Source organism: Hippocampus guttulatus, chromosome 15, assembly GCF_054856545.1.
Source record: "Hippocampus guttulatus isolate MCC_2025c chromosome 15, RoL_Hgut_1.0, whole genome shotgun sequence".
Taxonomy (NCBI): Eukaryota; Metazoa; Chordata; class Actinopteri; order Syngnathiformes; family Syngnathidae; genus Hippocampus; species Hippocampus guttulatus.
The window spans coordinates 10,472,322-10,481,976 of record NC_141275.1 but is presented as its reverse complement, the minus strand read 5'-3'; positions in this window follow the sequence as shown (position 1 = coordinate 10,481,976).

The following is a 9,655-nucleotide window of genomic DNA, read 5'->3' as shown; positions in this document are numbered from 1 at the left end:
GATTGTTCCTTGTCTGTTTTCAATTGTGGAGACACTGTCTCTGTTGTCACGGTAACCAAAACACTGTCAATCGTCATTTGTCCCTGAATGATGATGTCACATCATCCCATCAAGGGCATCTCAATTTTTAATTTGGTGGTCTGGTTTTAGTAAGTAGGTAATGGAATGTTTTTATCGGTGATATTGACATACTGATTTTGATTGATTGATTGTCATATAGGCTGATTTATACAGCAGTTCCTTTGATGTTTTTTTTAAAATTATGAGACAGATCAAGCCCCCACAGGCCCCCTATGATCCTCAGACAGCAGTCCCCCCCCCCCCCTGTCTTCGCTGTGTACCTAATGAAATGTCCGGTGAGTGTATTATGTAACCAACTGCACCACTGCGAGTCTTGCCTGTATTTTCTTTTTGTCTCCTGGCATGCTGTAACCATGGCAACTATAAAACCTGATAAAGCATCCATGGTGAAAGCAAAGCCTTGACACACATTTATCAATGAAAAACCACTCAACTCTTGCATATATATTTTTCGTAGCATTGGCCCTTTTTTTTTATGAATGAAAGTTGGGCGAAAGAATGAATGAATGCACGGCAGGTGGCGGCGGATACGTCACATGACGCTTCTGCAGTGCATCAAGGGAACTGGCATGTCTGTGACTCATCCCGTCAGGATGGGGAGGGGAGTGAGCATGATGGAGGGAAGAGGAAGAAGAAGAGCAGGAGGAGGTTGTCTCCTTTTTTTTTCTTTACCATCCTCATCAGTGATGCAATACAGGTGACCAATTCATCACAGGAAGTCAGCTTTTCAATGCACACTTAAATTCCTTCCACCCACTTTCTAAAGAGCTTGTCCTCATCAATCCTACTTGAGAAAGTTTACACCCTGGACTGGTCACCAGTCAGTCAAAAGGTACATGGAGACAAAAGATCATTGACACTCACATTCACACCTTTGGACCATTTTGAATCTTGGATGGATGTCATTAGCCTAACAGGCAAGCACACTCAACACAGAGATGGTCCAACAGAGATTCAAAACCAGATCCTCTGAATATGAGACATGGTGAGAATATTTTTTAATTGTTTACTTTTTTAAATGTTGTTTTTACATTTGTTTTTTTTAGTCCGTTTTAATTAGTTTTTCGAGCCGGTTTGGTAGTTTTTATTAGCTTTTATTTTTTTCAAAAATGCTTAATTTTAGTTTCATTTTTGTGAATTTTTGTGTTCATTTTTTTATTTTACTCCTCACTTATAGAGCATCTGTGGCATGTGAGACAAAAAAGCTAAGTATTGTGTGATAAAGTAAACTCCAATTCCCAAATGACTATTTGACCTTCTTCCGTACAGCCGTACAGTAATACAAAATAATTACATTTAAAGTCGCACAGTATTTGTGTGTTCATGAGGGTCTTTAAGGGGCGTGGTCTAGCAAATGACAAAAAAGTTCTGTCTCCAGCTTTAATTGGCCATTTACCTCAAGGTTTGTTCGGTGTGAGCATGTTAGCTATGCTCCTTGTGAGTGTTTTCATTTTGTATTTGTGTGTTCAACACATGACACAAAATTGCATCAATGATTCACTCACCTATTTGGTGGCGTATCTGCACGACTACATCCAACTATTACAACTTGGACGATACTTTTTACACTCATTGCAGCTAATAATTTTACATCTGGTTTTATGGTAGTGACAGAATATTTTTATTATTATCTGCGGGGGTAAAACAAAAAAAAAAAACGATTCAACTTTACATATCGGTCACATCCTATGATAGAAAACTGTGTGTGCACGCTGATTGCCAATCATCAGACCCCAGTTGTCTCTGCATCCACCTTGTATGAGTCAGAGCTGCAGTACAGTGAGGGAGGTGCTGAGGTTGTGTATCCTACTTGGTGGCACACACACATACATGCAAACACACACTTGTCAGTGACGAAACACAATTGTTTGACAGCAAGTCTTTACAAAAATAAGCAAAAAATAAAAAAGGCTTAGAGAGCATTTAAATGCGGAATAAGGCATATATTCCATATGCCATGTGACATATATGACTTTAACACAAATGTATACACACACACACATTCGGAGGCACCCTGTCACATCCGGCCCCCCTACAACTGTGGCCTATAATTAGCTGCCTGGGAAGCAGACTGTCTAGAGATGAGCTAACCAGAGAGAGGAAGACAGGGATGAAGATGCAGCAGCTTGGGGAGGAAGTGGGAATAAAAAACAGTGTGTCAGTGGTTTACAGTGCGGGTGGCCTTGGCAGGCACTGAACGCCACACCAGACCACCAAATTAGAAAGAAGTATTCCATCATGCGTACATGTTCCAAACACCAGCATTTTTTTTTAAATGAACGACCAACAATTTTTTTTTGTGAATGGAGCTGCAGATGAATGGCCGTCCGCGTGGAGAAGCAAAAAAGTAGGCGTGATACTGTGCTGCGAACGAATGAGTCAGGATGAACGTAACGTGGCTACATGGGGTGGGGGGGGGGCGGTCTATGAGTGGAGGTGGGTTGAAGGAGGGGCTTGCGTATGACTCATTCTTGCTTTTCTCTCTTCATTGTCACTCATGCTGCAGTGGATCACTTGTGGCCCTGATGCTATTGTGGTGGTGGTCTTTATGCGATCCTCCTACTTGTACTTTTCATTGGGTACACCTGCAATATGAGGACTGAAAGCAAAGTGTGGAGAGTCTGTGTCGCTCAAATACACAGGTGCAGTCAATGAATAGGCAATTCAACATAGCCACACTATATTGTCATCTGTTTCCTCCATTCATGGCAAACAACTTCTTTGACAATTGTGCCATGTGTTTGCGCTTTAATTAAAAAAATTGTCCTGTGTACAGTACAGTTGTGACTTGATACCTGACTTACACGTTTTTCAAGGTACAAGCCATCATCTCACCAATTTTCCTGTTTGAGTTGCAAAATGCAAACTTGATATTCAAGTGCTGTTTCGTCGCTCTCATCAACAAAAGCCAAGCTGCTCCCTGTTAAAGTTGACCGTGAAATTAAACCTAAAACAAAGAGAGCTACACAATGTATTTGAAACAACCACACTTCATTGCCTTAAGAACAACCTGCTAGCCTAAAACAAATATATAATGGCAAATCTGATTGAGAGATAAACACAAACGGTTGTGGTTTTAGATCCATTTGAGCAAACAGTAGAACAAACAAAATGCACAGATAATGGACCAATTCTAACAGGCATATATTCTTTATCCTCGATGAAAAATGACTAGTATTACAGAATCGGATTGTGTCAATTACAAATAGTTGTGAGACTTCTTTGTTTGCGTCTATATGATTGTTTTATATTGTTTGTGGTGGAATGAATCTCCTTTCCGATGTGCAATTACTTTAAGTGAATATACTGTGAGAATCCATAAAAACACAACTCTTGATTTCCAAGGTCCCTGAATGCATCTGGGTGACACAGGGATGACTGGTTAGCCTCAAGTCTGCCTCACAGCGCAGAGGTCATGCGTTCGATTCCGACCATGACCTTCCTGTGTGAAGTTTGCATGCTCTCCCCGTACCGAGGTGGGTTTTCTCCGGGTACTCAGGTTTCCTTACACATTCCAAAAACATGCTGGGTAGGTTGACTAAATGCTCAAAATTGTCCAGAGGTGGGAATTTAGACCCTCTCCTCTTTCATCTATAACTGCTTCAGACAACAAAGTGTATGCAGAAACGTGGTGAAGATTGCACGACTGTCTGTGTCCTATGTGTGGTGTTGTGTTGTGTTATTTTTGTTATTTTGACTTCAAAATGGCGCCGCATGAGTGGCTGCCTTTCCAGCAGCTCCTATATTTTGGTTGTTCTACTTCTTCCTTTCATAACTTTGCTGCTCTGAATCGGGAATTTCTCCATTGCGAGACTAATAAAGGTTTTCTTAATCTTAATCTTAATGTGAGCGGGAATGTTTGTCTTTGTGAGCCTTGCGATTGGCTGGCAACCAGTTCAGGGTGTACCCCGCCTACTGCCCGCAGACAGCTGGAATAGCAACAACCCTCGTGATGGTAAAACGGTTCAGAGAATGAATGCACCTGCCAAACAGCACACCTGTGTTTGCACTTCCTGATCTTGTGGTCATGTGACCACCATTTCCTGCTTCCCATTTAGCAAGCCAGCCTGTTTGAACCCCAGGAGATTGTTTGTCAACTTTGGTTAAGGTAAATTCTCTTCATTTAAGCTTGTTTACCACCAAATACCAAGTTTGAACTGTTTCCCTGCTACATACAACGGTCCCCTGTGCTAAGCTGCCAAGTGTGGTTGTGATTTTCCGCCCTCTTGAATGTGCTGTGCAGTTCACTGGCATGCCCATTATCGCTGCTTTTTGTCATTAATAATAGTCTGTGAGAGCTTGAGCTGTTTTATTTATTTTTTGGATGGTGGTGGAGTATACACATGGAAGGAAGTGTGGTCTGACATGGGCAACATTATGGCTGGAGGCTAAACTGCAGGACACTCTTACTTTTATTTGCTAATGTGCTCTGCAGACAAGTGTTGAATTAAGTTGTGCTGTGTTCAAGACTGACGCAAAGTAGGAAATGTCATGCATGCATCAACAAACATGGCCTTTGCTATTGTTGTTGTTGTCTTTTGTTGTGTTGACATGGGAAGCATATTTTCTCCAACCAATTTTTAAGACCATTTTGCTGTACAGTAACCATATTTAATTTAATAGCAAGAAGTTAGCAATTAATCACAAGCAAGTTTGGATTTAAATGAGTGTTGTTTGAAAAGGTGGGAAGTGTGCAACAAAACCAACCATTTGGAGATGGGATACCCCCCCCCCCCCCGCCCGCCCGGCAGTTCTACTGTAGCCAGCAGTGCTGGGAAGGGGGAAAGTGCTCGCCAGAGAACGGCGAGATCCGCTCATGTGAGAGGGACATGCATTTTAGATGACGGAAATGGCTGCTGGAAACTAGCTGATGGTGGCGGTGATGGGTTTTGCTTGCTCATGCATGAGAGCGCTGTTCATTATTATTCCATGCCTTCTCAGCCTGACTAATGGCTGCGCTGGGGCCCTCGCGTGCGCTTTCACGCTGGGCTGGAAGAGGCACGGGAAGGAGGGTAAAGGGCCTTGGGGAGGTGGTCCGCGGTCACTGCCAATCAATAGCGGTTAGCCTACTGTTACTGTACATACAACATCAAAACAATACTGAAATAAAGGAAACGAAATGGTTTGCGCCATTGTAAGACTTTTTAAAACATTTTAAAGGACAAGTGTGGTGGAAAGTTGTCTTTTTAGTAGCTTCACTTTAAATATTTTCTCTACAGTGCCTTCTCATGCCGGCAAGTGTGCCATTCAAAGGCCAAGTAACTCTACCTGTTTTAAAATGAATACTGTACATTGCAAACCATGTGAAATATGAACATTGAACCACAAAAAAAAAAGTTTCTAAATGCCGCAGGACGGTGGCAAAGCAATAACTTTGTCAAAATGAAACTCCTTAACTTACTTCAACATAGTTCTTTGGCACCATCCGTTAGTAGATTTGTTATGGTTTGAAATACATTTCTCTCTTTTAGGGATATCAACCTCTTTTAGGGATATTAATTTAAATACAATCAAGAAAAATCATAAAAATGCACTTAGTTTTTCTCGTTGTCAACGGATAAGGTCATCTTCAATATGTGAAATTGGCTTGAATTGATACAAGTATGATCCAAGGTTGACATTGGACGATAAAGTTATGACATTAGCAGCGAATAAACAAGCCCCTGCATAATTATTTTGTTTCTACATTTGAATGGAGAGCCAGATCAAAACGTGAACCTTTAAGCATTCTAAACAGCCACTGTGTTTCCGTTCTGTAGTCTAATTATACTGCTGTATTATATCAGCGTGTCTGTGTACAGCTAGTAACCAACAAACAACTTTTAATTGCCGTAGGCCAACATGCTGGCAGATGTGACAGGAACAGCGAGTCATTGTGAAACGCTGACCAGAGGAAGCGTAGACGAGAGGTAATGAAGGTGTAATTTGCTAACCATCTGTGAGGTGCCTCGCTACCCCGGGGGGCTTCCTCCTCTCCGGAACTCCTCCTCCTCCTCCGCAGGGGCACAGGTGTTGGCGAGAAGATGAGGAGGAGGAGGAGGAGGCGGTGAGTGATATGAAGTAATGGTGAGGGGAATAAAAATGGATCAGGAAAGATATAATATAATGGCATTCAAATCGCACGTCATCTACACTCAAAGATGTCGTTGCGTGGGAAAATTGAAGTGAGACGGAAAAATAGCAACTAATCACGCAATTAAAAAAAGATGTAGCCTAGTTACACTCACAAAAGAATCTTGGACCATTTTGTCGAGGAAAAATTTTCAAAACTTTGCAAGTTTGGAGTGCCACAGGGTTTTGTCCTTAGCACACTGCAGTTTTGTCAATGTCATGAATAAATCTTCATATTTATTCTTTCAAACAAAGAAATTATGAAAATTAAAGTCTGAATGAAAAAAAATCATGATATGTGCAGCCACACGAGTCCTAATGTGAAGCCCCGCAAGGTTCTATTCTTATCTCAAACCAGTTCTCATTTTAGATGCTTTCTTTTGAGACAGTTGTACATGTGGTTTGTCACACCACCTTATTTTGAATCATTTTGATCTTAAACTTTGTCTATCATTTTTCTGTTTTAAACAATCATTTGCTTTCTGTAACATATTGGTGTGGAAAAGGTGAAACATTAAAAGTAAAATACAAAATTAATAATACATATCACAGGAAAGTAGACGGGTTGTATTACTGCTCCATAATCTAATGTAATTTATCCAAGGCAACTGGGGCCATTGTCGTCCATGCATAGATGCAACACATGCTTGGCTAGCGTTCAATATTTGTCAATAGACTAGACATAAAAGAGCAAATCTTGAAATGTGTGTGTTCAAGTGGTTGGGTTTGGAGTTTTTCTAAAGCGGTGTGTTTAGCTATGCTTGGACAAACTGACACATCCGAGCAAAACAAATCCAACTTAATCAGATTTGTCCACACAAATGGCCCCCGTGTGTCTCCTCCTTCGGGCCTGCCCTATGACCTCCGTGTCACTGTGTAAACTCCCCACTTCCCCTTGAACATGTAAGGCCAGTGGAAGTGACTTAGCCCCCCTCCTCTTCCTACCTCTGCTTTGAAGCGCTCCAGTCGGCCATGCTGTGCCGACTGCCCCTTTCTGATGGGCGTAGAAATGGTTTTTAAAACTCCCGGGCTCCCTTTGTCATGACCTCTTCTTTTTGCTCTTGTCCTGTCGTGGCTGCTCAGAAAGTGTGGGTGGCGGCTCGTCGGGCTAATATTAATAAATATCTGCATAAGTGAATGTGAAACGCACCAAGAATAGTCAGCAATGTTGATGTATCAGGATTTCATGCTCCATAAAATGTTGCTATTCTTGCTGCCTTAATACATCTACTTTGCGGATAAACTAGTTTCTATACATGAGTGAAAGACTGATTATTGATTATTCATTTTTATGCAAAATACAATGCGGCTGTGACTATCATTGCTGCTCTTGCCCTTCACGTCTTTACATATTATATAAGTTATTGATAGATAAGCGGTTAACTGGATATAAGCGGCTTTCTAGAAATACCTGTATGGTGTTTTCAGGTGGCACTAAAAGTCTAGGTGGTCAAACACGCGGTGGGATTTCATGCTTGGCCTTTTGACAGACTGATTAAAGTCTAGCTCTTAAGTAGCTGAGTTGTTGGCTGTGGAATGCAGCAGGTGGTTCACAATCTGAATGGGATTTCACTGGTGAGCGTGTGCACGTATCTGGAGTGTGTGTTTTTTTTCCCATGGTTGAAGCCAGGTTGGGTTTTTTTCCCTCATTCCCGTAGAGTCCTTCAAATTCTGCTTGTTTCACATTCCTCGTAGAGTCCTTCAAATTCTGCTTGTTTCACATTCCTCGTTCGCCCTCCTTGTTTGTGAATCTCAAACTGGTGTGGGACCGCTGAGGAGGATAATCCATCCGAATGTGGAGTCCCTCAAGGTTCTGTCTTTATCCCCATCCAGATTTCATTTTAAATTGCATATTCAGTCATTGGAAGTCTCCCATATGAGCATAATGACACGGAGTGAGGGTTGCCCAATTCATATGTGTGCCTGCACCACTCGTATGGAGATCCACGGGATCATTGGGTAAACAAAAGGGCAGCGGAAACAAGGGAACACGCTATCAGCAGGTTATCTGCTGGGCTGTTGACTCTTGTCTCTTATCGCTTACATGAACTCCACTCTGATGTGCTGCGTGTGTGTGTGTTGCATAGTTTGCGCTGAACTCTTTCCATGCATAAATACCGTGGGAGTATGTGCAGTTTCAACAGTATCTCTGTATTTTCGAAATTTACAGTAACTGTATATATTTGCGACTTGGTGTGTCTGTGAGCACTGCCGAGGCCGAGCATCTGCTGGGAATGATAAACTGCCGCGGGAGTGTTACACCATATTTTCCTCCTTGTATCACGCGTCCAACATCCCCCCCATCCCTTTATTGTTTTTAGGAACCCGCAACAATTACATAATCACATGAAATGTACAAAAGAGTATTAGGTTCACATTGAAAACAAAATAAAAACATTGTTACTACAAGTGAGGCAAAGTTTTCAAATTAGGAAACAATATAAATACTTCTTATGACAAGAACAAAGTACTACATTTACCAAAAATATACAGTATATATTTGGAATTTTCCCCAAAATAAAAATATTGCGAAACAAATGTTGTCAATTTAGATAAATTAATTTGTAATCAGAGAGATTTTGAGAAGAGACAACAAAACAACTTTTTTGGCAAGATCCAAACTTTATGTAACTTTGCCACTTTTTTTTCTTTCGTCTTCACAGTGGTCTTAATCCTTCTCGGACATTCACCCGCAAACAGAGTTGTAAAATATATACCTTTTGATGTTTCCTCTTTTTTTTTTTTTCTTCCCTGTTGATTGGTTATAATGGTACCCGGCTTGCTTATTTGCATTGCGACACATACGAAACCGGGCGGTTCATTCAAGGATAATCTGTTCAATTTCTGTCACTTGTCAACTTTTCCAGGATAGTTACTTATCAGCGTGTCCTACTTGAGGCCAACCGAGGTAAACCGGATAAGTTCATCTATAATGGGCTGCACTAATGTTGAATGTAGAAAGTTCGTCCTCTGACCTAACCTGCTCTTCCAAAGGCATGCTTGTATTTATTTCACCTTCTTTCCACTGACCTCTGGTTCAATCCTGCACTCTCTTTCCTCTTCCTGCGTCCATCCTCCACCCTAAATGAGAACCAGACGTTCAGCAGACCTAATCAAGATGTCCCGAGCTTGAATGAGCCTTATTATGGGATGGGTAAACAGAGAGTTCCGATTTTGCCGGGGGCGATCAAATCCCAGGACAAACGGGTTGATTGAGAAAAAAGATTACCGACTTTGGACAGTGATTTTTTTTTTTTAATGAATAAGGAAAGGCCTCCTTTCGGGTTGTAATATGCTTTAAAACGATCTAATAATCTCAAAGTGTGGTACATGCACCATTCATAGGATCCCTCTCATGGTATGTGAAAGAATCGCCCGCCTAAAGACAATTTCCTTGTACAGTTAGATACATACATACATACATACACACACAGATACAAATCGGTTTCACACTGCGGATGAT